Below are 27,806 nucleotides of genomic sequence, written 5' to 3'. Positions count from 1 at the left end.
GTAAGTGCACAGTCACTCAGTGGAAGCAATACAGACTCTTCTGTAGCTGTCAGTTCAAGCGTGAGTTATTTTCAGAAGAAAATCATGTCTGCAATGCCCAATTATTGTGAGCAGCGTCTCGGATAGCCTACACTGTTTGGCGTAATTAGTTTGACTCATAAATGCAAAAATAATTTTTATTTCCACAAAGCATCTGTTCATTTCCTGCTTTAGGCTCCATGGGGTGAATTTCCCTCGCTCTATGCTATATCTCATTAAGGTGCATTGCAGATTATATGATGATTTATGTTATTATGTCTGGGTTTTTATGGTGAGATAATGGATTAGTGGCTCCGGGAATGTTGACATTAGTTTGTTTAATAACTTTGACCACAGAGATGCTGACTTGACTCCTTATATACTGTAGAAAACAAAATGGTTTACACTAACCATTTTCATACTCTAAGCAACCAGTGATGTTGGCATTGACCACATTCAAGTCATAGAAATTCAGGTGTGTTTGCATTGACCCATTTAATTCCTAGACCAGGAGTGTTGCTATTGACCTCCATCATGCCCTAGACAACTAGAGGTGTTGCCATGGACTTCTATCATGCCCTAGACAACCAGGCGTGTTGCCATTGACCTCCAGCATGCTCTAGACAACCAGGAATTTACTGTTGACCTCTATCATGCCCTCGACAACATGAGGTGTTGTCATTGACCTCTATCATGCCCTAGACAGCCAGGAGTGTTGCCGTAGACCTCTATCATGCCATAGACAACAAGGAATGTTAAGATTGATCTCCATCATACCCTAGACAACCATGAGTGTTGCCATTGACCTCTATCATGTCCTATACAACCAGGATTGTTGCCATTGACCTCTAATCATGCCCTAGAGAACCAGTAGTGTTGCTGTAGACCTCTATTATGCCCTAGACAACAAAAAATGTTGCCATTGACCACTCTGATGCCCTAGAGAACCAGGAGTGTTGCCATAGACCTCTATCATACCCTAGACAACCAAGAGTGTTGCCATTAACCTCTATCATGCCCTTGACAACCAGCAGTGTAACCATTGACCTCTATCATGCCCTAGACAACCAGCTGTGTAACCATTGACCTCTATCATGCCCTGGACAACTAGTGGTGTTGCCATTAACCTCTATCATGCCCCAAACAACCAGGAGTGTTGCCATTAACCTGGATTATGCCCTAGACAACCAGGAATGTGAGCATTGACCTCTATCATGCCCCAGATAACCAGGGGCGTTGTCATTGGTCTATTTAATACTTTAGGCAATCAGAGAGGTAAACTGGCATTGACCTGTTTAATAAATGTGATCCTGTATTTACGTCACTCCCATAGAATGGCACAGAATAGAAGTCAGTGGACCCCCTTATTCTCTACATGGGATCCGCAGCAGTCAGCTAATTTTTGACATATTATGTGGATGTCATAAATATTAACCATGAAAAAGTAGTGTTGGGTACTGCAGCGTAAGTCTGTAGTAGTAACCAGACTATGTAATTTTCCCAAGTGCAATGAGGGCGTGTCCTTACACTGCTGTTCTCTTAGATCTCTGCATTCAGCAGCTCCACATTCCCTCTTTCCATCTTTGAAATAGAGCTCAGCAGTGTAGGTATATATGCCTATGAAGCAAGAGTCTGAAATAAGAAGATGTATGTTGGTAATAACATTCACAAAAATAGGATTAAACAAGACCCCCTATAGTTTTCCATAGACATCAGCTTTGACATATGTGACCGGCAATGCGGAGACACTTGTAAAGTTATAGATAATAATGTTCCACATCAGTAGTTTTACTCTTATTAATTTCCCATAGGTCAAAAAAAGGCTAAAGTCGCATGAAGGTGGAGACGTTCCTTTTAATTAAACCCGATTTTATACCTGTGCGGAGAAGAAGAGAAGACGACTGCTGCGGATAATGACAAGCAGAGGCTGTTGATGGACTGATGGAGCTGGGGTGTGCTTTCATAGCTGCATCTGATTGATATTGATCATGTGCCATCAGACATGGCAGGGCAAGGGAATTGAAGATTTAAATTAATTGGAATTCTTCTTTGAAGGCAAGTACAAGTCAAATACTCTGCTGCTTGAGATCCTGTCAAAAGTACTGAATCATCAATGCTCACTGGGAGAATCATTGCAGCCACACTCATCCGCGGCTCCTCCAAGCTCCCCTGTGCTGGAACGGTACGCAACGCTGGGACCTGTGCACCTGGCTGCACATCAAAGAAGGAACCGTGCGACCTTCACCATTTCATAGACAAGGCATTAGAATAAAATGCAAATGTTCATCACAGGTGTAGGAAAAATTGTGTCTTGATCTGTAGAGTGAAATGTTCCAAATATTATCCCATATGTTTCTAAATCTTAATCATAAATACGTCTTTTCCACGAATCGTTATAGTATGTAAATGTATAAAATATTTATATACAGAGTTATAGCATTAAATAGTAAATTCTAGATAAGGAAGAGCAGGATGATATGAGAGAAGGAGGAACGACATGGTAACAAGCTAAAATCTCACCCCAATTGCATGTTCGGGATTGTCATTGGATTTGTCATGGATTTCACTGTGAAATTTATGCCAAAGTCCTTGTCAAATCCAACGTGGATAAATGTGATTTTAAAGGAATAGGATTGGCATGGATCGCACAATGGATCTCTGAAATACAGATAGATTTGCTCATCTCTAGCTGGAATATGTATTTGTTGATTCGTCCAAATTTGCTAAGTTACTTCCACCGAACATAATCTGAACACGTCTTCAAATTATGTCCTCTAAAACACAGATTATAAAAAATGGTCATATCTCGTTTTGTTTATTTTCTATTAATCTTTTCATTAGGGTTAGGCCTCATGTGAATGGTCGTTTATGTTTTATGGTTTTGTGGCCGAAAGACACCTCAAAAACGGTGTGTGTGTCACCTGTACTTAACCCATATGCCACCGTAAACGAGCATAATAAAATAGGGTGGGCTGGCACCCATGTGACCTTGTCTAGTGAGCAACCCACTGCAAAAAACTGTGCCATATGCGGTGGACAACACCTCATGCAGGTGTTTTTTTTTTGCACTCTTATAGACTTCTAAGATCGTACCTTAAAACTCAAAAAATAGGACATGTTCTATTTGTTACATAACGGGCTGATGGCCAGTGCATGGTCAGAGAGAAATGGAGATAAAATGTAAACGCAACGGACATGCAACACACATGCCAGTGTGAATCCACCCTAAGGCTGACCCCAATGAAAAAAAATGGTAGAAATAGGACCTTTTTTCTTATTAAAAAAATCTGTATGTTATGGGACTGGAGGGGGCTAGATATCAATTTCCAGAAAAATTGGAGCAACATTGGTTCAGACTTGAAACTAAACTTTTGAAAAATTTGGCAAAATTTCAGCAAATCAAATCGGGAATGATTCACTCTTCTTTAATTCCAGTCAGTGACTGAAAAATACATGTAGAAATGATACCACCATATCAGGCCTTCCTAAATGACCTGGTCAGTAAAGACACTTATCCCCTACTATCTACAGGATAAGTGTCAGATTCTACAAAATATGTCATAAATACTCGAGAGATGCCGGTCCCACCATCTCGAGAATGGGTGTAAGATAACTCCTGTTCAACGGCTGAGCCAAATTGAGTAGGTCTATGAGGTTAGCAAAAATATTTTCAGCTGTTTTTGGTGCTCCCATAGACTAGATAGTAGCCGCACATTCCTAGACTTCTCTAGACAATGGACCCCCTGTACTTGAGATGAGTTTGGGCCACAGAGATGTGACCTGCACCTATAATGTATTTATGACATGACTACAGATATTGACAATACCCCTTTATGGATCCAACAAGTTGTAGTTGGCAGGAGTGGTGAAATATGACTTTTAAAAGGGTTGTACCAAGTTTCCACAGGATAGGGGATAAACAGTTGGTCAGTGAGGTTCTGAATTTTGGGACCCCTACTAATCACAAGAATGGGACCCCTAAAAAACCTGGAGAGAGGGAGTCCTGTTCTCACTAATGGTTGGAGGTTGAAGTTGAAGTGTCGTATGCATGGTATGAGAGTGTCTGGTGGAGTAAATATCAACACATTCCACTCCTTAGTGGACCAGGATAGGGGATAACATTATGATTGCTAGGGAGCCTAACCACTGGGATATCTACCAATCACAAGAACTGGGGTCTCATCCTTTATAATTGAACAAAGCGGCAGGTCAAGTAAATGCCTTACTACTCACTTTAACACTATGGGAGTGTCGGAAATTTCCTAGCAGGGACGGTGCCAGCAAAGGGAATAACTGGGCAAGTGCTGGGGCCCAGAGCTGCTGGGGGGGAGGGGGGCACATAAGGCTGTACATAAGGAATCCAGGCTTTAAATAAAATAACCATAAAGCAGGTGTATATAAAAAAACCATGAGGGTGCTGTTTTGATGCCTTTATTGCCTTTTAATGCCGTCACGTTAGTTCTATTCCAAGGGGCCCACTGAGGCTCTGCCGCCCAGGGGCCTACTGGAACCTGGAGCCGATCCCATTTCCTAGAACTACTCTTATAATAATAATAATAATAATCTTTATTTATATAGCGCCATCAAATTCCGTAGCGCTTTACAAATCAACTCTTCACTATCTCCGGTACTCCCATTCACTGCCCACGAGAGTGCAAATTCCTATTACAGTGTAGGTAGAAGCTCTGGCCAATCCATAAGGGTCATGACTGCAGGACTCCTCTATATGTTGCCTCCTTATACGATGTCTGAAAAGTCATTTTCTAAACCAGTCAATCGCTTTCATTCCTTTATGAAATTTCTCATTAATTCAAGACGCAGAGGGATCAGGTTACATACAGAGGAGCTGCCACCCATTACAGAATTACAGACTGCACATTGCTGACATGTGGATGTAGATCTGCTCCATGTTCTCAGTTTCTCTCTTCTGATATGAAAGGGTGAGCTCAGAGGAGGAAGATGTTGAACCAACTGAGGATTTGGCAGCTGTAGGACGTGAAGATGGCAACTAGTAAACTTCTGCCAAGCTTCAGGACAGTGACGGCGCATCCTCATCCTGACAACTTGTCACATCACACTCCATCCTTATTAACCTGAAATGGACGTGCAGGGTCAGCTAATAGGAGAATCTGCCGGCCAGGAAAATGCAGGGGATAAAAAACCTCATAAATAAGAGACAAGAACAATGCGGTAATGTGCGCCCTACCATAAAGCATTGTTTCCACAAGGATTATAGGCTTAGTGCAGCTACTGCTCGCAGTTATCTGAACACGGAGCAAGGATGAGGCTGATGAGACTTCTGTGCTGTGTGTATCATTCCCTACATGAGACGTAATAATTAAAGGGGTTGGTCAGGAATAAAAAACAGTTGCTTTTTTTAAAAAAACAGCACCACACCAGTCTTCAGGTTGTATGTGGTATTGCAGTAGATCTCACATAATGGAGAAGATTTTTCAATTTGTTTTTAACAGTAAGTTACAGCAAAAAAACTGCCTATCAAAGTTCTTGTCAATTTATAGAGACTTTTACAACTTGTACGATGTAAGGGGAAATGGATGTGCACCTAAAATTAAGTGTACAGGGTGTTGTACTATTTTTGAACAAAAACAGCCATGCTTTTTAAATTTTGGACAACCCATTTAAAAGAATTATCCAGTGCAAGCTCCACAGCGCCTTCTAGTGGTGGCTTTTAGCCGCTAGAATTTTTTTATTGAGCTTTATGGCTTTATAGATCTCTGATCAAATGTATTAGAATATTTATAAACCTGGAAATTCGGGCCATGTAATGATAAACAATGGATACTTCTATTCTAATTATGAATGTAATTCACGTAAAGAACTGTGCCCAAAATGATAACTAAATCCACAGCTACAGAATAGATTGTAAGTGTCTCACTGGTGGTATATTGACAACTTGTACCCCTATTAAAATTAAAAGAGTTCATTCACAAGTTATCCCCTATCCAGAGAGGACAACTTGCTCATGGGTGTGGATCCCAGCTGTGCTCTTTTCATCTAAGTGACATTGATGGAGGTAGCCGAGGGCAGAGCCATCAATGCCATGTCAATGTGCATACTTGGCCGATCTTCATTTGGTACAATGGACCTTTGCTGACATTTCTGACTTGTTTTGAGTGGATATCTCTATAGGACTTTAGTAGATGGTGGAACAAAGAAGACAGTCCGGATGGAGTGACAGATGGCATGTGCAATCATTGCTATACATAAGTTACCGTTTTCAAGATCAGTGAGGGTCCCAATGGTTAGACCTCTAACAATCTACAACTTATTATCTTTAAAGATAACCAACCATCTCTAAATAGGTAGATCCGGTGGTAGGTTCAGCTAATAAATGCCATCGTAGCCCTTTTTAGAGCTAATCTTTGCGTGGCCGCTTTTAAAACTTAAATTGCCCTAATATGCACGTTTGTGAAAGAGGCTACTGAGGCGTGGAGTAGCCGAAGCTGAAGCTATATATATGGTGTGGCTACTCCACGCCCCAGTAGCCTCAGCTCCTGGTGGACTCATCCGTGCTCTGCATAGACTATCTATGCAGAGCTGGCGGCTGTGCGTACTCGGCTCCTAAGCCAGAGCTACTGCGCATCCTCCTGAGGAGGATTGAAGGCTACTGGGGCGTGGAGTAGACGCTCCATGTAGCTTCAGCTCTGGGTACTCCACACCATAGTAGTCTCTTTCACAAATTTGCATATTGGGGCAATAAAAGTTTTCCAAACTCAGCGGCCAATAAAGGATTAGCCCTAAAAAGGGCTACGATGGCATTTATTAGCTGAACCTACCACCGGATCTAGCTTAATAGGTAGATACAAGATCGTAGGTTTCCTTTAAAGTGTGTATTTCATTTTAGGAACCACTCTTCCTGTAACAGAGGGTTTGTGATACAACATTATATGGGGACCTAAATCCTCTTATGTAGTACCCCTAGAGATGAAGGAAAAGATGTGTCACTCACCAACTGAAGTCCAAAATCTTTATTTCAAGCTGACGCACAACATGAGGACACTTGACACAGCACTGATACGACAGACCGTTTTGCACAACCACACCTTCTCAAGCCTGTGACCTATTAAAACACTAGTAGGTGGATGGGGCATTGGGTTTCTGTTCCCTGAATAGTGTTCCTGGTTGCTCATATAAAAGGTCCATCCTTCAGATGATCTCCCACTCTTATAAAATGGTAGTCTTTGTGAGACTACCCCTTTAAATGGAATATATACATCTGATTATTATCCAAGCTTCCTATAACCTTGTCAGTCTTTACCGCAATCCTGAGATTCCATTCATGAACCAGGAAGAATTATACAAAGTTGATGATCAGAATTCTTATATAAATCTTCTAAAAACTCAATGAAAACTGACCTGCGCTTTCAGGACGTGTACATGATGGACAGTATCCGGAATAGTTTCCTTCTTCATGGGATCTTAATCTGCTCTCCCTCAATAATGATAAAATGATTTCTATAAAGCCAAAATAGAACGACTCCTGGACGGTGGCGGCAGACGCCTATAATTCACCGGAGGACAGGAATTGCCAGTTTAAAATGTGAATAAGAAGCTTTAACACATGATTTAATACAATGGATTTTTTTCCCGAATGGACAATTTGTCATCCGCGGCGTAAACACCGGAATTATACCGAACAATTAAAATAACAATGTATCTGAATCACAGCAATCACAATTCATGTCGGAGCTGACACTGTAAATCAATGGCGCTGTACTGTAGCGGATTATGATATTTTCGGAATCGATGGTGTTACATATTATTCCATTTATCCTCGCTCTCTCCCCAACATGCAAAACACGGGATGCGAGATAACATTTATCAAGCTCTGGCACAAATCCCTTGCAGTTTGATTTCCGTTTTGGACGAGACGTTTCAGATCTTCCAGCGCCGGTATTGTAGCCCGTAGAGTCGAGGGAGCAGCTCTGTTCCTGTGTGTCAGATAAGGACGCACATAGTTTGGAAGGGATTTCACAGACCACTGCAAGTAAATGACTTTTTTGTAAAGCAGAGAAAGTCGAGCAGACAAGTTGTTGTGCACATCATTAGAGGCTCTTCTGGGATCTGACGTCTTCCGGACTGCTAGTTCTAGATATGGACTTCAGGGCCACCACCGGAGAGTTTGCCAGTGTCTGGCAAGGCTTGAAAACTTTATTTGCTCAGTCTTAAAGGAAATCTACCATTTGTTTTAATGTATCGTGAGCCAAACATACCTTGAGAATGCTGTAGCTACACTGATGCAGAAACATATCTTGTTTAATCCCTGAACTGAGCGGTTTTGCTTAAAAAACTATTATAAAATTCAGGACCTTGGGAAAGCTGGGTGCATCCTGGCTGCCATATATAAACACATACACAGGGACTACCAGAACTGTCCAGACAGGACTAATAAACCTGAGCTGGATGACTCATACACAGATGATGCAGCTATTGATTACTTCTGCCTGTCCGGGTCAACACAGTGATTACCTATTTTCGGCTTATGCTGGGCAGGACAAGGCTGGAGCAGTATATAATTAGGGTAAGAGGAGAGCCCTGGAGCAGCCACAGGAGTGATAGAGCCTCATTATCATAATTTTATCTTTTTTTTTTTAGCAAAACCACTCAACTCAGGTATTAAACAACGTGGGGGTCATTTACTAAGGGCCCGATTCGCGTTTTCCCGACGTGTTACCCGAATATTTCCGATTTGCTCCGATTGTACCTGAATTGCCCCGGGTTTTTGGCGCACGCGATCGGATTGTGGCGCATCGGCGCTGGCATGCGCGCGACGGAAATCGGGGGCGTGGCCGAACGAAAACCCGACGTATTCGGAAAAACCGCCGCATTTAAAAACCGAAAAAGTGTCGCTCGGGAAGCGCTTACCTTCACCTGGTCCGAGGTGGTGCATTCCGGCGCGTTGAGATGATTTTCAGCGCAGCAGCGCCACCTGATGGACGGCGGAGGAACTACCTTCACAAATCCCGGCCGGACCCGAATCCTGTGCAGAGAATGCGCCGCTGGATCGCGAACGGACCGGGTAAGTAAATGTGCCCCCATATGTTTCTGCATCACTGTAGCTACATCATTCTCAATGTATGTTTGGCATCTGTGTCTCTCTTTTCACTGTCCATACTTACTAATAGAAACTGGGAGGGGAGAGGGAGAAGCTCATCAGAGCTCAGACATGTAAATAAAGAAACACAGCAAGTCTGCACAAACCACAAGTAAGTAGCACGAATGCTGAATCACTTGATGACAATTAAGGGATTATTGTTGAGGCAGTAAAGACACATAGGGGGATATTTACTTACCCTGTGTTGCGATTCACTACTGCATGTGTCGCTTCCTTGCTCAGGTCCTCTGGAGTTCACCTTCTTCTTCCTGGTGCATGTAAGTGCATTGGATTGTGACACAATTTGAATGTTAAATCCCGCGCTCAGTCCGAATCAGTCTGATTGTCCAAAGGCACGCCCCCCTCCCGATTTCGGTCGAATGGAAGCCAGCACAGCTGCGCCACAATCCGATCGCGCGCAACACAATCCCCTGCTAAATGCCGGTCACTGCCGTGCAATCCCCGAAGATGTCAGAAAATCCGACTAAAGTGCGGCCGCGGACCGTTAGTAAATAAGCCCCATAATGTGGCTCATTGGACCACAAGCAGAATGTTGGAACGGGATTTAGGTAGAAGCGTAAGGTAATATCAGACTTTACAATAAACACCTTAATGTAAGGTTAATGTGGCATCCTGCTCCCTATATAGATTACGGTCTATCAATTTACACATGATAATGGATTCGTGTTCATACAGCTTTTCATGTTCTGTTTACCTAAAGTGATCGGAATAAAAATTGACCGCATCAGCACCATACGGCAGCTGGCAGCAGGCTGTGCCGTAGTCTCAGTATCACGATGTGTCACTGTCACTGACAGCTAATTAAACTCCACTTATCAATATCAGCATGTGTGACAGGAGGGGAAGGAGAGGGACGGGTGCCAGGGGATGTAGGTGCCAACAAAATATTGGAGAAGTTGCCTACAGCAGGAGACAGTAGACTGGATGCAGAATACCTTATACAAGAGAACATACAGGCTGTATAAAAAGTAGTGATCATCCAAAAGATCATCAATTGTATCAACCAAATGCAATGAGAACATGAAGATGGGTCGTACGTGATTTCCAAATCTGAAGAAGATTCGGAGATTCACCACTCAAAGGTCTGCAGAACTGTGCAGCGGGGCAAAATTGTGTAGCACCTGATTAGCATGACCTCGCTATGTCTGTGCTAAATGGAAGTTAAAGGAAACCTACCATGAGGAATCTATCATCAGAAGTTGATCTGATGGTAGATTAATCCTGTTTCTGTCCTAATCTGTAATATAATAATCCTGGAACCTAACTTGTTAAAAACTTTATTTTAGTAATATGTAAATTAACTGCAGAGGCTACAGGGGCTTGTACTAGCCTTAGATCCCAGTGCCCGGCCCAGTAGTACTCGCCCCAGTAGCCTCTGCAGTTAATTTTCATATTACTTAATTAAAGTTTTTAAAAAGTTAGGTTCCAGGATTATTAAATGACAGATTAGGGAAGAGGCAGCAGGAGGAATCCACCATCACATCTACTTCTGATTCCTCATGGTAGGTTTCCTTTAAGAGGACCAGTGTGAGATAGTGACTGTGTCCAGTATGATTGGTGGGACATAGCTGTGTCCTGTCTAGAGATACTAGATACCAGCCAATATCTTATAACTTGTAAATATTTGGAATTATTGCTTGCCTTATATACATGGTATTAATAACTTCATGGGGAGCCGAGCTGTCGTGGCAATGACAGGGCACCTTCTTCTTTTCTAACATTTTTCCACATATCAGCCGCACCTCCGGATAGCATCGGGCGCATAGTGACAATTCCATCAAAACAGAAAAAGCTGCCTTGACACGACGTTGACACAAAACACCGGGGTGTTAAAGTGGTTTCAACTTTATCTCTCCAAAGATACCGGCTGTCAGTCACAAGATGTGCTAAGCAGAGGGGAAGAGGCGCAGAGAATGTGGGAAATACTTTCCCATTTCGGAAAATGTATTTTATTTCAGTATTTATGACACAGGCAAAACAAAGTCATCGGTCATCAAAACTATCACCAACAATCACTACCGATCACCTGCTTGGCTGTTACACTTCTTTACAGAGGTACACTGCTTGGCTGTAACACTTCTCTACAGAGGTACACTGCTTGGCTGTAACACTTCTCTACAGAGGTACACTGCTTGGCTGTAACACTTCTCTACAGAGGTACACTGCTTGGCTGTAACACTTCTCTACAGAGGTACACTGCTTGGCTGTAACACTTCTCTACAGAGGTACACTGCTTGGCTGTAACACTTCTCTGCAGAGGTACACTGCTTGGCTGTAACACTTCTCTACAGAGGTACACTGCTTGGCTGTTACACTTCTCTACAGAGGTACACTGCTTGGGTGTAACACTTCTCTACAGAGGTACACTGCTTGGCTGTAACACTTCTCTACAGAGGTACACTGCTTGGCTGTAACACTTCTCTACAGAGGTACACTGCTTGGCTGTAACACTTCTCTACAGAGGTACACTGCTTGGCTGTAACACTTCTCTACAGAGGTATACTGCTTGGCTGTTACACTTCTCTACAGAGGTACACTGCTTGGCTGTAACACTTCTCTACAGAGGTACACTGCTTGGCTGTAACACTTCTCTACAGAGGTACACTGCTTGGCTGTAACACTTCTCTACAGAGGTACACTGCTTGGCTGTAACACTTCTCTACAGAGGTACACTGCTTGGCTGTAACACTTCTCTACAGAGGTACACTGCTTGGCTGTAACACTTCTCTACAGAGGTACACTGCTTGGCTGTAACACTTCTCTACAGCGGTACACTGCTTGGCTGTAACACTTCTCTACAGCGGTACACTGCTTGGCTGTAACACTTCTCTACAGCGGTACACTGCTTGGCTGTTACACTTCTCCACAGAGGTACACTGCTTGGCTGTAACACTTCTCCACAGAGGTACACTGCTTGGCTGTAACACTTCTCTACAGCGGTACACTGCTTGGCTGTTACACTTCTCCACAGAGGTACACTGCTTGGCTGTAACACTTCTCCACAGAGGTACACTGCTTGGCTGTAACACTTCTCCACAGAGGTACACTGCTTGGTTGTAACACTTCTCTACAGAGGTACACTGCTTGGCTGTAACTCTCCTCTACAGAGGTACACTGCTTGGGTGTTACACTTCTCTACAGAGGTACACTGCTTGGCTGTAACACTTCTCTACAGAGGTACACTGCTTGGCTGTAACACTTCTCTACAGAGGTACACTGCTTGGCTGTAACACTTCTTTACAGAGGTACACTGCTTGGCTGTAACACTTCTTTACAGAGGTAAACTGCTTGGCTGTAACGCTTCTCTACAGAGGTACACTGCTTGGCTGTAACTATTATTTACAAAGGTACACACCTTAGCTATAACACTTATTTTCGTAGGGCCATGGGGGAGATTTATCATACGTTGGTGCTTTGTGTTTGCCAGATACATTTCTTGTAAGAGTCATGATCAATGGATTGTGAGGGTCAGTCCTTATTTTGTTCCTCTTACCAATAGAAGATGGATCTACAAAGTATGCCACCATTCTTTGCACTACTACTTGACCCCCATCCATCCACCATTGGTTGAGGGGCACCATACCAAATTTGCAGTTGGTGAAGCAATATATAAGGGAGTGTGAAGGGTGGGCGTGGACGACTGGAAGTGGCCCAACGTGGGGAGTTATTTCTACACCAGGCAGAAATGGGCACTGCCCAGGCCCCTACCGGGTACAGCAAGGGGCTGGAGCCTTATGATATATCTGGCTGCACCGGACAAGCAGTAGAGATATCACATCCCGGCGCACAAGCCCACGTCTGGATAATCCTGCAGGAATAAACATAATACAGAGGACATATTCTTTAAGAGCAAGTTTTTTTGTTAATAAGGTTTATACACTGAACCTGCAGGAAATGTATGACGGATATGCTCATCCTCATTACCTCAGATGACCCTAACAGAGACAACAACTTCAGCCTTAAGTAAACAAGTAGATTAATCAGCTTTATAATCAGGCGCCACATTTCAGCGGAACAGAAACCATACTTCCATTAAAAACAGGATCACGAAATCCTAAATGCATAGAGAAAACAATTATACCTAACAAAGAAAATAGGTGGGAGATATTCTAAGACACAGGTATCAACAGGCGTGCACCATAACAGGTGGAAGAACCTGCAACAAAAAGAGGCGTCTAAATAAGAAAACCACCAGCGCAACGTTTAAAATAGTGACCGACCCAACTTATGGAGCTTGTAGAGTTTTCTTACTAGAATGGGTCCCTTAATTTTACCATGATAACTTATCATAAGTCTATAAAAAAGTCTATCCATCACTGAGGTCCTCGATGACCCTCTGAAGCTCTGTCAGGTCCATTACAAATCCCCTTGAGAACTAGACCAATATCTAGTTGGTCTTGCATTTCTTCCCAGTATTGACATTTTAACCCACAACCAATACATCAAATTTTTCTCTTAGTGGAACAGCCCTCAATGTTACACAGAGTAATAATAGGTACCTTAGGCAAAGCTGGAAGACCACTCAAACTTTTTTTTTTCCAATTGGTACCAAGCCTGTTTGGAACATCAAACATCGATCACACTTCGCATTGGCAACACTGTGTACATCTTCCTATCTGGACCAGGAATTTAAATGGAGCAAGGAGACACCTGGAGACAGGGAACACACCGGGGATTTTTCTTTCTGCTTATTTACTGAATGTTCATATTTTTAAAAATAAGACTTCTACATAGAAAATTTTTTGGAATAGAGAAGGTACTACAGATCAAAAAAAATTCAGGACGTTTTGGTCTTCTCAACCTTTATCAAGTATGATCTATGCCTGTGTGATTCAGTATGAGGAAGGCGTGGGTGAGGCAACTCGCAAACTAGTTATGTATGTTGTTTCGGGAGGACGGAAATGCTAGCTACCATGGATCTTCTTGTCTCTCAGATAACTTGTCTGCCTAATTAAAGAACCAGGCAACTTTCTGCTGTCCTGCTGTCTAAGTAGGTAAGAGTATAAGCGTGGATTTAAATGTAAAGCAACTTAAGCAATTGCTTGGGGCAGAAGATTCTGTGGATCCTCACATGGTGGTGTTATTCAGTAAACAGTTACTAAAATAAGTGGGGTGCTTACAGATATTCACCATTTACATTCACACTGGCCTCCACAGGACCCCAATACATCTTATAGCTATATGAAACACAATTTGCTGCCATTCAGGGCAGAACATTCCAAGTTTCGCCTCCTCCCAGTCATAACTTTTGTTTTAAGCTTCGGCACTGGTGGAACTAGTCCTGTGGCATCGATGGTGGTTACTACGGGTCTAAGTAAGGCCACTCCATGGCTGCCTATTCTGTCTGCGTCAGGAGAGATGACTGCAATGGTGGAGCAGGGAGTTACGTGCTTCCCACACAACCTTTGCGCCTCTGCTGTTGCTGGACGCCACGAGTTAAGTGATGGCTGCTTTTTTTTACACAAAGGGAAGGGGGTGCAGAAAAGAGGGATACGTTTGAGGAGCTACCAAAATACGGGCATGAGATGGTGGGGAGGGAGGTAAAGAAAGTACCGTATATACTCGAGTATAAGCCGACCCAAGTATAAGCCGAGGCCCCTAATTTTACCACAAAACCCGGTAAGACCTATATTTTTTTACTCGAGTATAAGCAGAGTTTGGGTTTTCAGCACATTTTTTGTGCTGAAAAACTAGGCTTATACTCGAGTATATATGGCCTGAGGTGGTGAACTCTGGGCTACGCCACTTTAGAGGGTATAATGAAAGTGGGGGGTATTATAAGTGGCAACTTAAGTAAGGGAATTACCATATATTATGTGCAGGCCACTAATTATACTTTTAGTGGAGTAAATTCATTTTAATGGAGGTGTAACCATAAGTTGTGATGACCGCCATATTTCCAGGTTGGGGAAGGGATAGGGTTTTAGTCAAAACTTTGCTATCAGGTACAATTATTTCTTTTTATGCCACAAAGCCCAAGTGTGGCAAACATGACTCTGGGATTACCCACTGTTTTTTTGGTTCCTGTATGTTTGTATTTGTTAACACTACATGGTGCCATTACTACTGCCCATGATAGTTTTGCTATATATGGTGATGGCATCATTGTACTAGATTCCCATTCAGGGAACACTATGTAAGTGTTATAAAGGCATTAATAGGCACCACTATATGGACACAATACTGAATAAGTAATGTACAGGCATCAGTATCATCTAACATTATACTGGACGATTTACAGTACAGGCAGTCTCCGGGTTCAACATAAGTTGAATTTGTATGCAAGTCAAAACTGCTATATTTTACAATTGTAGCTGAAGCCAAAAAATTTTTTTCCTTGTGAAAGTTGGATTTTCAAAATTTTGTGCTGTAGTTGGACCAAGGATTATCAATAAAGCTTCATTACAGACACCTTACAGCTGATCATTGCAGTCTGGGACTATAGTAACATCCAGAGAGCTTCACCAGAGGTCACAGTGGGAGAGAAGTCCTTCGGTATATAAGGGTTGTCTTTAAATCGGGTGTCCTTAAATAGGAGACCGCCTGTACTGGGGTACTAAAAGGTAACCAGATCAAGACCAATCAGGGACATAATAGATAATGCTAGATACCCTCTAAAGACATTTGTGTTCCTACTTCATAGAGCTTCACCAGAGGTCACAGGGGGCAGAGAGGTCCGTCTGTAACTAACGGTCATCTGTAAGATGAGTGTCCTTAAGTCGGGATCCGTCTGTATATAGCATGGAATCCAATACCTCTATAAGATAATGTACATTTAGCCTTGGAATTATCTAGTCACATCTATCCGGATGCACATTTAAAAATGCCAGCAGCGCTCTATCTCCGATCTACGAGACTGATGGCGACTGTTTATGGCGCCCTTTATTAGGCTGAAGAGCCCCAGACTATAGACTATTATATCATCACGATCGCTGGCTGCAGGCAGGGTTTGCATATCTCGCACTGATGAGGTTACTAAGCCTGAAAACAAGGTGATAAATGACTGTGGGATTTCTCCAGGAACTGATTAAATGCAAATGGACGATATCCTGTACTGTGCTCATTAATATACTGGGACAAATCCACAGCAAAGAGGATGAGGGACTGCCTACTGCTTATTATAATTCATGGGTCGGGTCATATATGATGATTTTACATAATAAAGTGAAACAATGAAGTCCACGTTTGTAACTTCTCCTTTTTGGTTCTTAAGTCTACAGAGAATCAACACAGAGATTCTTCACAGATTCTCTTGCAGGTTCATAATAAATTGATCTCTCAGCTCTGGGGCAGATTAACTTACCTGGTCCTGTCATGAAGATCGTGGGCCCAAGTTCCTGCATCCGTCGCTTCCCCGCCGACATTCGCCAGAGTTCACCTGCTTCTTCCCGGTGAATGTGAGTGCTTTACAATTGCGGTTTTAAATTCTGTGGTTTGTCCGAATTTGTCGGGTTGTTCGACGGCCACGCCCCCCCCCTCCCCATTTCTGTCACGTGCAAGCCAGCGTCGATGCGCCAAAATCTGATCCTGTGAGCCAAAATCCAGGGCAATTCGGCACAAAACGGAAATCGTCGGGAAACCCGATGAAAGTGCAGCTGACGGACCCTTAGTAAATGATCCCCTCTGTGTTCAGCACCTGGGACAACACATGTTATAGCCGTGCATCACAGGGCACATTCCTGGTTGTTGTTGCAACATTCTGGCCCACATTTACTAGGTGCAGTTTGCCTTACTATTGTGCAGTGGGTGACACATTCATTGGATGCCTTGATTCATGAAAACTTGCCAACATAACGCCCCTTTCTGTGTACAGGATTGTGTCACGATGTACATAGCGCAACCGCGACACAATAATAGGGCAGACACTTCATAAATACACGTGCAACTAGAATTGTGGAGTAGACTGCATAATAAATGTGGCCCCTCTGTGTTAACTTTTGAATCCCAAAGGATATTGAAAATCTGATGGTGGTAATTTGTTTCTGAGACATTTCTGGTCTTTAGTGATATGGTACATGACTGTCTTCCCATTGGAAAAATTTACCCTTGATCCAATATGGCGGCTTTTAAGATGGTTCCAGAAATGGTTTGAAAGACAAAGCCCCTCACCCATTACTTGTTGGGGCATCAGATATGTAATTTTCCCTTTTGTGTCTGAAATAAAATTTGTCTTGGACATTTTGACTCTTTGGATGCTCGGCCTGGTTGGGCACATTTGAGTGGAGTAAACTTCATGAGAAAACAATTCTAGCACTGATGTATTTTCTCTAGAAAATAAAGTCCCTCCTTTCCCCTACATCTTCTAACGATGGACATCCAGGTGTAACAGGCCAGACTATACCCCCAGACCAGACTATACCCAGGGTTATAGTGGCCTAGCCCAAAGTACAGCACCCCAGGCCAAAGTATACCCCCAGCCCAGACTATACCCGAGGCTATAGTGGCCTAGCCCAGAGTACACCACCTCAGGCCAAAGTATACCCCCAGCCCAGACTATACCCGAGGCTATAGTGGCCTAGCCCAGAGTACACCACCTCAGGCAAGAGTATACCCCCAGCCCAAACTATACCCGAGGCTATAGTGGCCTAGCCCAGAGTACACCACCTCAGGCCAGAGTATACCCCCAGCCTAAACTATAACCGAGGCTATAGTGGCCTAGCCCAGAGTACACCACCTCAGGCCAGAGTATACCCCCTTTAGGATAATTACTTATTTCTTCTACATTCTATCAGGGTTTCAGCTCTGGTAAGTTAAGTGAGAAACCTAAGTTTTTTCAAACACATAACTTTACTGTAAGGTTTCATTCCCACATTGAGGTTTTCTGATGCAGTTTTGTAGCAGGTGTGGATACGGGGGTATAATCTGGGTTAAAAGCAGATTTGAATCCAGCACTCTATGCCAAACACGGAGACGGTCCGATGTAGAAAAAATGTTCCTTTATTGAAGATAAAATCATGCGGACACACATAGCTGATTGTAAAGGATCAACGCGTTTCGGCAGAAGCTGCCTTAGTCATGATCTGATATACACAGTAGAACATGATGCTTTTAAAATACCCGCTTCATGACCTCACGAGTCAGGTGACCAATGTGGGAGGGGTTACACACGTCACAGAATCATGTGATGCGGTGTCAGACCTCATAAACCTGAAATCGAGAGGTAGAAGAAATCCGGTAATAAAAACACAATGTAAACATTGCAAGATGACAGAAGGGACTCAAATCATGGCATGACAAATAACATATTGGAAAGATACACAAATAGCATCTAAGGAGAAATATATGGACCTCTATAACAATCGCTCGGGGAGAAAAACGCACAGGTAAGTAAAAACAGGTCATTATTCACATTGTTAAATCATAGGTGTGCAAACAAGCGTAATGGTATAAAGTGCATCAAATAGCAACCACAAGTAAGTCTCTGTGATAATCCCTAAATAAGGTACATGTGAAATGTTGTGATGATATATCATGTACAAAGAGACTGCATAAACATAACACTTATAAAGTGCCAGGATGTAAACATACGGTAAGTTTCCGTGGAAATCAAAGAATGGATACACGTATCAAGACATCTATGCAGACATATAAACATTCGCTCGAGAAGAAAAACGCACAGGTAAGTAAAAACAGGTCATTATTCACATTGTTAAATCGTAGATGTGCAAACAAGCATAATAGTATAAAGTGCAATAAATAGCAACCACAGGTAAGTCTCTGTGATAATCCCTAAATAAGGTACATGTGAAATGTTGTGATGATATATCATGTACAAAGAGACTGCATAAACATAACACTTATAAAGTGCCAGGATGTAAACATACGGTAAGTTTCCGTGGAAATCAAAGAATGGATACACGTATCAAGACATCTATGCAGACATATAAACATTCGCTCGAGAAGAAAAACGCACAGGTAAGTAAAAACAGGTCATTATTCACATTGTTAAATCGTAGATGTGCAAACAAGCATAATAGTATAAAGTGCAATAAATAGCAACCACAGGTAAGTCTCTGTGATAATCCCTAAATGAGGTACATGTGAAATGTTTTGATAATATATCATGTACAAAGAGACTGCATAAACATAACACTTATAAAGTGCCAGGATGTAAACATACGGTAAGTTTCCGTGGAAATCAAAGAATGGATACACGTATCAAGACAACATTTCAGAGATTGCCATAATAAACGTACTGATGGCTTCTCTTGGACTGGTATAGAGAGAGTATACCAACCTATTAGAGGGGGAGATATTAAACGTAAGCTTCTCAATCGAGAGACTTTTTGGATGTTCACCCTAGCCAGTCGCCAACCAGAGGGCTTAAACAAAAGATCTGATATTATATTAACATATTAGTAATATCCTCTATCCCTCTAGGGGTACGTTTTTTACTCTGTTATCGGTTCATAAACATTCCCCTTTCTTCATTTGGTTCATGCTAGCACATCGTTCACGTATTATGCGTTACCCGTAAACAACTTATATCACTCTAACATTGTTTATATGTCTACATAGAGGTCTTGATACGTGTATTCATTCTTTGATCACCACGGAAACTTACCGTATGTTTACATTCCGGCACTTTATAAGTGTTACGTTTATGTAGTCTCTTTGTACATGATATATTATCAAAACATTTCACATGTACCTCATTTAGGGATTATCACAGAGACTTACCTGTGGTTGCTATTTATTGTACTTTTTACTATTATGCTTGTTTGCACATCTACGATTTAACAATGTGAATAATGACCTGTTTTTACTTACCTGTGCGTTTTTCTTCTCGAGCGAATGTTTATATGTCTGCATAGATGTCTTGATACGTGTATCCATTCTTTGATTTCCACGGAAACTTACCGTATGTTTACATCCTGGCACTTTATAAGTGTTATGTTTATGCAGTCTCTTTGTACATGATATATCATCACAACATTTCACATGTACCTTATTTAGGGATTATCACAGAGACTTACTTGTGGTTGCTATTTGATGCACTTTATACCATTACGCTTGTTTGCACACCTATGATTTAACAATGTGAATAATGACCTGTTTTTACTTACCTGTGCGTTTTTCTCCCCGAGCGATTGTTATAGAGGTCCATATATTTCTCCTTAGATGCTATTTGTGTATCTTTCCAATATGTTATTTGTCATGCCATGACTTGAGTCCCTTCTGTCATCTTGCAATGTTTACATTGTGTTTTTATTACCGGATTTCTTCTACCTCTCGATTTCAGGTTTATGAGGTCTGACACCGCATCACATGATTCTGTGACGTGTGTAACCCCTCCCACATTGGTCACCTGACTCGTGAGGTCATGAAGCGGGTATTTTAAAAGCATCATGTTCTACTGTGTATATCAGATCATGACTAAGGCAGCTTCTGCCGAAACGCGTTGATCCTTTACAATCAGCTATGTGTGTCCGCATGATTTTATCTTCAATAAAGGAACATTTTTTCTACATCGGACCGTCTCCGTGTTTGGCATAGAGTGCTGGATTCAAATCTGCTTTTTTCTCCACGTTTGTTGAGCCTGTGGACGGAGGCCAGTTTCCGAAGCACCTGCCGTGAATTGGAGTACGGATAAGTCATCTACACCGTTGGAACGGGTGAGCCGGCGTCTCTTCTTTTCTGTTTTATGCTATAATCTGGGTTAGCCCAGATTATACCTCAGGGCATAATCTGGGACGGGGTTATTCTGGTCAGTTACACTGGTATAACCTTAGGCTCTCAAGGCTTTGTTGAGAGTTGCCGTTTTGCTGTAGGTTGGAAATCACAGTTGTATCCCAGATCACAGCGCGAATACTAATAGACTATTCTTGATGGACTCTTCACCAATTTTGGAAGTGTCCCCAGTTACCTGCAACATTGATAAACTGTCTACATAGAGGTTGGTTTGGGCTCCTTTAAGTAAAATCTAAAGATGCCGCATCAGCAGGAACTTCTTGACTTAATTAAGGCCTATAAGGCATATATGATAAGTTCAATTTCACACTTGAAGAAGAGAATTTGTCTGGCTGAGTGGTTATGGGACATGGTTTCCTCCAGAAGCCCTCTGATAATATTCATGTAGAGCACCACGCAGCTGTTTACTGGTAATTAAAACCATGTTTACTCACTGAAATGTGACTATCCTAGGGAAACTCCATGCCTCTCGCCCCGCCGCCTCTACAGCCAAGACAGCTTTGCAGAAAATAATCTCTTAATTACGAAATTAGGTCATCCACTTTGGTAAATTACTTCACAGTAAAGACAATCAGTCAACTTTTCAACCAGGCGGAGGCTACAAGCTGTAGATAATGCTTAGAATTGTATACCCCGGGCATACAGCAAACAGGGGAAAAATTGGAAATTTGAATGCAAAAATCTTAATGGTGCACATTTTAACGACCCCTTCATTGGATTGATAATAGTTGGTCATTAGGGGTGGAACATCGAGGAGCTATGGGAACCCTTGGGAAACTGCTCCTCCATGCGTCCTTTTCAAATATATGAATAACTCCCCTCACTCAGGATTGGCTGTAGAGCAGCAGGGGGCGTCGCGAAGCCAAGTGATGGGTGTTTTCATATATTTGAAAAGGACACATGGAGGAGCTGTTTCCCAAGGGTGGGGGGGACTGCTCCTTTCCAGCCACTCCCAGTGGACAAGTGCATTGTCACACAGCAGATGCTAATGAAAGGCACAATATAACATATCTTTTTTTCTGTAAAACCAATTTTTAATACAAAAACACTTTGGCAGTGTATGTACTATGCTCTGTGGGGACTGGGGGAGTGCTAAAAATGGGTCTCCTGGTGACAGGTTCCCTTTAAGGCTGTTCATACACAGTAGACCAAAGTTGGTAGAGCACATGTTTGGCTGGCAGCTACCTCTCCTGACCCCTTCCCCTTTATTCTTAAAGGGTTCAGGGGAGTAAAAATTGGCCAAACTTGAAAATTTTTGATACATGCTGCTTTTGTACCAAAAATTGTGTTTTTTAAGTTTTGAAGCTAAAACCCTTTGTATTACAGATTAAATACTTTCCTCCATCCTTACCTCGCTCCTGCTGGTGCCCAATACTGGCCTCATCTGAACACTGATGAGACCAGTGATGAGCTGCAGCGTCTGTATACAAACAGAAACCAGCAGTAAATCATATTAAAGTCTATTAGTTAGGAAAATAAATCATACACAAAAATTGGAATAAATAATGCAGCACAACATGTGTTTTTTTATCTCTCCGATCTTTTGCTTTGTGGATTTGGAAAGTTTCCTGTCGGATCAGACGCTCTCTTTGATGTTCTGTAGCGGCAGATGGCAATGCTAGTTTTTGTTTGGATAGTTAATGCCTTAGAGGTGGTGGGATATCACTTTCTGTATAATAGGACCGGATTCCTTCAATACATAATGGATATAGGTAAGTAAGAGAGGTTGGGCCCCTTAGCACACATCTGCATGGGGCCCCCTTTTCCTTTAAAAAACAAATATATCTGTATATGCACACATGTTCATACAATTAAATACATTTATATACTCTTGTATACACAGATTAGTACACACCTAAACACTTCAGCACACTTATACACTCATATACATGTATATACTTATACATACAGTATATACACATCTTCGCAGTCTTCTCATCCCAAGTGGGTCAGAGGCCACCGATCTGACTTCACGCTGCACAGTTCTTGCTAATCACATAGGGCAGTGGTGGCGAACCTATGGCACGGGTGCCAGAGGTGGCACTCAGAGCCCTCTCTATGGGCACCCGCACTTGCAATCACAGGCAGCCCAGGACCCTAGAAGGAAGCTACAATGATAATACAAACTTCTTCTCCTTCTTTCTACTGTATTGGTGTCCTCAGGTGCCTATACAATTTAAACCTGTGAAAGACCAGGGAGTAATAAGTTTCTGCTTAAATTGTCGTATCGGCACTTTGCAAAAAATATGCAGGTTTTGGTTGTAGTTTGGGCACTCGGTCTCTAAAAGGTTTGCCATCACTGACATAGGGGAAGTAGATGGTAGGAAGTAGAGATGAAAGATTCCTGGTGCTACTGTCCTGTTATCCCCTACTGGACATTTCTGATCTGAGCTGCCGATTCAGGTGTATTGCGGAACATGTGCACTGTTCTATATATAATGGGGCTCATTTACTAAGGGTCTGCGGACCGCGCTTTTCCAACGTTTTCCAATTTGCAGGGGATTGTGCTGCACGCAATCGTATTTTGGCGCAGCGTATTTTGAACTCCGACAGACCTGAGCGGGAAGCGGTGCATGCAGGAAATCAGGCGCACGATCTACGTGAATTGTCGGACATTCCGGATCAGGGATCGCGACATGGACAGGTAAGTAAATGTGCCCCATTATGGTGTACAATGTGGTGATAATGGGGCTTATTTATTAAGGGTCCGCAAACCGCACTTTCACTCTCACGCTTTCAGGTTTCGCATGGCTGGGACAGGTATTTACAATTGGATTAAGTCGCACGTGATTGGATTTTGGCGCAATCGCGCCGGCAACAGAAATTGGTGGGCGGGCTGTTGGACGATCTGACGGATTCGGACTGAGCGCGGGATTTAACTTTAAAATTGTTAAATTGTTAAATCCTCCATTCTTTAGTGCGCCTGGTCTGATGCCAGGCCCCCTGTCACTGTGGGCCCAATAGCAGCTGCGTTGGCTGCTACCGCTGTATAGGCACCTATATCAGTGTATTAAAGTATATGCACATATATGCACCAAGTGTATATGAGTGTTTTGTTTGCACAGGGTTTAGTGTAATGTCATCATATTTCTCCATAACATAGAGTGTTTGCGTGGGTTTCCTCCGGTTTCCTCCCACACTCCCATTGGGGGCAGGGAGTGATTTGGCAAGTTCTGTTTAGCGCTGCGTAATCTGTGTTCGCTATATAAATAAAGGAATTATTATTATTATTATTATTATAGTATATCATTAGTGTATTTTAGTTTACCTTAGTTTAACTTGTGTTCATCTATACTGATCAAATCAGACATGGAACCGCATTGCTGGATATATGGTCTCTCATGTCCAATATTTATGCACAGAGCAATGAGTAATTTCTGTAAAACATTGTAGTCTAATCTAAGCTATGACATCAGATATGGCTATATCACCCCCAGCTTTCGTTCCATATACCCAAGGCAGCCTGGCTTGTTGGTACCTGATACCCAGCTGTCACCCAGCTTTAAGGACCTCCAGTATAAAGGTAGTAGCCTACAAACCTACCCTGATACCCTGTTTTAAGGACCTCCAGTATAGAGATAGTAGCCTATCAACCTACCCTGACACCCACCTTTAAAGACCTCCAGTATATAGGTAGTAGCCTACAAACCTACCCTGACACCCTGCTTTAAGTACCTCCAGTATATAGGTAGTAGCTTACAAACCTACCCTGACTTCCAGCTTTAAGGACCATCCCAATCTACTCTCCATGGCTAATCCATGGCACTAGTTGCTCCATTTCTTTGCTGTAAGCTCTTATATGATGGTTCCTGCTGCTCCTGACTCTCATATTGAATTTTGCTGAAGTATAATGTGTTTTCTTCTAGTTATCACAGCATGTTTTTCCTCAAATTATCCAAGACTAGATAAGACATTAGGGGGAATGCTATGCGTGAGGCGTATATACAGGCAATCACAAAGGCTTTACTATGGAAGGACCATCTGTACATTACACACAATATGAATTCTAAAACACAAACCCAAGAGAGGAACCACTGTTGCTTAGGATCTATAAAAAGTAAAACAAGATAATCCCAGCAAAACAAGGACGGGATCCATTCCCTGGAGAAGAGGCGCTGGTGAATAATAGATAGAACATCTGCTGGAGAACATTATCCATTTCCATGATTCATAAGTCAGCAGAACAAACAAGGACTTACCTGATGTAGCCACGCATAATAACACTCACCTCCCCATCCCGTATTCTGCCACTAAGGCGTAATCTCAGAAAATTACGGAGATTGGCTCTTATTGCATTTACAGTTTACATATATTTATTTCCATCCTTGACTATAGCCTATAAACAAGCGTGAAATTAACAAGCAATCTATAAATATGTATAAAGTATATACTGAATTATAAGCCAAATTGACTATAACCTAAGGCACCTAATTTTACCCCCCCAAAAAATGATTGACTCGAGTATAAGCCTATGGTGGGAAATGCATTTGTCACAGCCTCCCCTCACTGATAGGTTGCCTACCCCACTCATTAGATACCCTGCAGCCTACCCCCAGTGTAAAGGTTAGCCCGCCACACTGTTCCCAGTATATAGATAGCCCAGTATATAGCTCCAGTATATAGGTAGTACAGGGCACTGTCCCCAGTATATAGGTAGCTCAGCATACTGTCCCCAGTATATAGGTAGTACAGCACACTGTCCCCAGTATATAGGTGGCCTAGCACACTGTCCCCAGTATATAGGTAGCCCAGCACACGGTCCCCAGTACATAGGTAGCCCAGCACTCTGTGCTTAGTATATACTATAGGTAGTCCAGCATATACCTCCAGTACATAGGTAGTACAGCTCACTGTTCCAAGTGTATAGGTAGCCCAGCACACTGTCCCTAGTATAAATGTAGGCTAGCATATACCTCCAGTATATAGGTAGCTCAGCACACTGTCCCCAATATATAGGTAGCCCAGCACACTGTCCCCAGTATATAGGTATCCCAGCACACTCTCTCATGTAGGTAGTCCAGCACATGACTCCAGTATATAGGTAGCCCATTACATGCCTGCAGCATGTAGGTAGCCTAACCCATGCCCACAGTATATAGGTAGCCCAGCACACTGTTCCTAGTATATAGGTAGGGCAGCACCCTGTCCCCAATATATATGTAGCCCAGAACACTATTCCTAGTATATAGGAAGCCCAGCACATGCCTCGAGTATATATGTAAGCCCAGCACAGTTCATACAATGTACAAAATAGCTCTTTAACTGAAATGAAAGGTTTCTCTGTCTTTTTATACCTTGGTTGACCTCCATCAGGGTTCTGATCAGTCGGGGGTTAAGTATCAGCTCCATTATTTTGTGCTAATAGTGTGACATCATACACTATATTATGATTTATAACTAAGTAATACATCTGGTTGTGATGTAGGAGGTATGTTGTATGCTCTGAATCAGAGTTCTCCTCCCAGCACCCTCCAGATTCACTGAGAAAGAGTTTCTGCAGCTGCATAGCCCTCCTCCATGTCCTCGTTGATATTACTGTCTGTATATTTACAGAAAAAAATAACTGTACGATCAGAAGAGAAGATATTTAAGTTTTACTTATTCACATTTATTCACCTGACTTAGGCAAAAAGTTCTCACATTATGCAAATGTTAATAAATCAGTAAAGCAAAGAATAGTAAAAAAGTTCCCAACACATTCATCTTGTAGGGTAATACATGAGGCAGATCACCATTGTGTAAGTAGATGCTGTAAATAGTCATTTAAATGTAAATTATTTACTTGTTTTAGGTGTTGGATGTTTGTCGTAGATTGCTTACGGCTCCGGCTAGATACTCCGGCTAGATAGTGTACAAGGCGTGGAGGTGACATCGGTGCCATCCATACGTCGTTCTCGCCTTCGTTATGAAGTAAAGAGAAGACCCGACTTGTTTCTTTGCAAATTAGTATGTGTTTATACAAAATGTAGCCGACAAAGAGGAGATATTTCACATTGATGGGGGTAATAAAAAAGGCAAAATACAGCCGGTGCACTCCCAGGAAGTACCGGTTCTGTGCGGAGGACAAATTACCATTAAATTGTTCCATAATTGTACAATAAATTTGGTTAACGCTGTAGACTCATTACAATATTATGCATGGCTGGCTGAAAAGCAGATTACAGCTGAACTTGTACTTGCGGATGCTGAGCAGGGATATCGAGCTATTTCCTACACTACATTAGCATTTACCAAAAAAAAAAAAAAATTCTTAACGGGAAACACAGATTTATACAGGACTTGGAACCAGTAGCGATATCCATGCATAATGAGGAGGAATAATATTAAACGAGTGAGGAGTCTTATGAAGTTAACTTTGTGTTAACCTCTGAAAAGCTTTGCAATGAACTAAAATTTGGAGGGAGAAATTCATCAGAAAACCGTGGCCATAGTCATGGCACTGGGGAAAAAGATGGTAATGCTTAAAGGGAATCTGTCAGGGGTAGTAAAGATACTAAACCACCCACACAGGTCCTCATAGGATAATATCAGGATGGGTCATGTGTAGAGATGAGCGAACACTAAAATGCTCGGGTACTCGTTATTCGAGACAAACTTTTCCCGATGCTCGAGTGCTCGTCTCGAATAACGAGCCCCATTGAAGTCAATGGGAGACTCGAGCATTTTTCAAGGGGACCAAGGCTCTGCACAGGGAAGCTTGGCCAAACACCTGGGAACCTCAGAAAAGGATGGAAACACCACGGAAATGGACAGGAAACAGCAGGGGCAGCATGCATGGATGCCTCTGAGGCTGCTTAATCGCACCATTATGCCAAAATTATGGGCAACAGCATGGCCATGACAGAGTGACAGAATGAAGCTAGATAGCATGTAAAACATCCAATAATTGACCCTGACACTATAGGGGACGGCATGCAGAGGCAGAGGCAGCGGCAGCAGGCTAGAGAGTGGCATGGCGACA

At 42.4% G+C, this 27,806-nt stretch overlaps 1 protein-coding gene and 1 long non-coding RNA gene across 5 annotated transcripts in view; one reads left to right on the top strand and one right to left on the bottom strand.

The window, feature by feature from the left end:
• SORCS2 (sortilin related VPS10 domain containing receptor 2) overlaps nt 1-27,806 on the bottom strand; it is a 661,827-nt gene that overhangs the window by 190,197 nt on the left and 443,824 nt on the right. The window lies entirely within an intron of this gene.
• Nucleotides 690-2,309, top strand: LOC140113057 (uncharacterized). The gene is made up of 2 exons (XR_011852708.1): nt 690-732; nt 1,830-2,309. It is a non-coding gene; the product is annotated as an uncharacterized lncRNA (long non-coding RNA).

Source organism: Engystomops pustulosus, chromosome 1 (genome assembly GCF_040894005.1).
Source record: "Engystomops pustulosus chromosome 1, aEngPut4.maternal, whole genome shotgun sequence".
NCBI lineage: Eukaryota > Metazoa > Chordata > Amphibia > Anura > Leptodactylidae > Engystomops > Engystomops pustulosus.
The sequence above is the reverse complement of the archived record's forward strand: the minus strand, read 5'-3'. Positions and strand labels throughout refer to the sequence as shown.